Here is a 2,940-nt window from a genome sequence, read left to right as displayed (position 1 = left end):
AAAAATCTAAAAAATACATTTACACAGGTTTGTTTATAGTCAATTTAAAGTACACATTTGGACGAAATTACATGTTAAAAAACCTAGAATAACTATTTTAGTTATTTTATTATGATTGTATAATATTATTCGTGGGTACTTGGATACTACGCGTTATAAGTAGGTAGGTACCTAATGGATATTGTGATATGATTAATTCGGAATTTATTATAGGTACCTACCTATTATTGGTCAATCTTTTTTTTAATACCATAGATAAGTATGTAATATACCTTATACCTAGGCTGACATACCGTCTCCGTTGAGAATCGTTTTTCTTATACACTGATATTATATCATTGAAGTCAATTTTAATACTATCGATTATACAGTGACCCACTTGTAACCTACTGTACAGCAGAGTGACATCCACCTGCACACCTTTTTAATAATTGTTTCACTACTTATAAATGTATTTAAGATAACAAAATTGTATTGGTACTTACATAAAAATGAACTTTTCCAGCCTTTGTTTTATTAAATAAATATCATTTATCCATTTTAATGTCATGATTAGACCGCAGATTATAAAATACACAATGTAGTGGCATATACCTTTTTCTACCAATAAATTATGCAATTTCATTGGTTCGTTGTGTAACAATGGCAGTGTTTTTTCTACATGTTAAGTCTGATTAAATGTGTAGAAACTAAAAACACTTCTGACCGAGACAAGTTTCTACGGCTTTGGCGTATAACACCTATATCTTATTGAGTTTATGATTCATCTCATTCACGTGTCTCACCAAAGCTGAATTAGCCCTCAAAATGTTATATCCAAATTTTATCTACTTAAATTGCGTATTTTAACTGTTTACCACTTTGCAAATAAATTCTAAATAAGTTTTTGATGGAAAAAAACTAATTTCTATTGCGATAAAAGTATTACGGAAAGCATCATCACAAATACACGTACAGGGAACAATAACTGCTGATATTACCACTTACACCATGCAATATATAATTACGCGATGGGGTACTCGGATCTTTAAAATAAATAGTATAGTTATCAAAATTTAAAAAAAATTTTAAAAAAAATTTAATTTAATTTTTAGTGTATTTCAGTCTTTTATGCTGCATATTTGCATACATAATATAATAGAGTCTTTTCGTTGCATGTGTCTTTGTTCTGGTCATTAAAGTCATAGACAGTGAAACACTGAATAGATAAAATATATGGGAAGTTCATTTGGTATTAAATATTATTGAATCAAGCATAAACTTACATGGATATGTGTAAAGTGTATGAATTCTTGTACAACTTCATCATTAATGGGGAAAAGTAAAAATATATTATTCCAGAAGTTGTTGATGCGTTTGGTAAGAATTTTAATAACTTTATCCTCCACTGTACAGCTATTGTTTGCTCTCACTTTACTCTGCATTAATTAAATAATTTTAAAATGGTATTAGTATTAATAAAAGTGGTTATATAATAGGCTCAATCTTACATCAAGGTTTTCGAATACACCCTCTAACATTTCCAAATCGGATTTAAATTGTTTCATCATTTCCAATTTAGATACTATTCCTTTTGCTATTTTGGCATCTAATTTTTCATTTCTAACTCTCGTAAATCGTAAACATCTAAAAAAACATTTATAATTTATATGTTAGATTATGTACAACGTTTAAACATAGCACCTATAGTATACTGCAACTTACTGTAGTGAATCTGTCTGGATAGCATTAATTGACATCTTGAAGCTACTTTCGAATCCCTCAAATTTGCTGCCCATAATTGTTGTTGATTATTCTATTTTATAAACAAATGGAACAAAATAACAAAAGTTAAAATACTTACAAAGAAACATACACGCCATAATATTATAGTGGTTCTATGTCGATTACGTCTTTGGTAATAAATAAATATAATATGTATTATATAATTATATAAACTATATACCCAGGGAGTAGATCCATAATGCCCATATTTATGGTTATATTATTACAACAGCTAATTGAATAATTAATACAATATTAACTTTATGTACAATTTAAACTTTAAAGCAACAGCCTGCTATAAGGTAGGTTGGTTAGGATATGTATAATAATATAATGTGTGCGTGTACATGTGCTCAAGGTCCTCCGCACACTGTTCAACTGTTTTGTAACGAAAACCTTAAGCCAATTACACATTTGACAGTCGTGCAACTGGCTTGCAATCGATGTATAATTGACCTGCAAGCTTAGGTGCACGAGTACTGTTTGAAACAGGTTTCTAATAGTTATGGGCACTACCAAATAGTTTCTACAATCGATTGTCATTCGATAGTTTAAAAAACAACAAGTGATTTTTTGACTGCATAGATATTATTAACAATCGACTTATTTGAAAAATTATCGAGTAATACACTCAATAGTTTTCTTTCGGTAGTTGCACAATATGTCTTGCACCAACTACCTAGTTTTCATAGGCGTGCGCACGGAGCGAGCCGCTCGAGCCGGGGCTCGACCAGAATCTTTTTAAGGGCATAGAAAAATGTTTGCCTATACTTATTATAAATTATAATAACATGTTTGAAACTTTTATTTGTAGTGAAAGTGAAATAAAATAACAACTTTTTGTGTGTACCTCTACATTAATTTTATTCATCTAACAAAAACATTGTGTACAAAATATGTACTATGATTATATACATTAATAAGTTGGTTATAATTTATAAATATTATACATATACATGGTATTTATTTAATATTAAGATAAGCCGAGTGCGGACGACCGTAGATGTATTGCTCCACGGAAAAACCTATACTTTTATCGCTTTCAAATAGAAGGCCGCAAACAGACTGACCTCTCATTTCTCAATAATCTATTCACTATTCAGTATGTTCAGTTGTTCACTATTTAGTATTTACTGTTGTCACTCAGTCACTACACACTGGTCTGTTAGTGTTTAC

Source organism: Acyrthosiphon pisum, chromosome X (assembly GCF_005508785.2).
Source record: "Acyrthosiphon pisum isolate AL4f chromosome X, pea_aphid_22Mar2018_4r6ur, whole genome shotgun sequence".
In the NCBI taxonomy this organism is placed as follows: Eukaryota; Metazoa; Arthropoda; class Insecta; order Hemiptera; family Aphididae; genus Acyrthosiphon; species Acyrthosiphon pisum.
The sequence above is the reverse complement of the archived record's forward strand: the minus strand, read 5'-3'. Positions refer to the sequence as shown.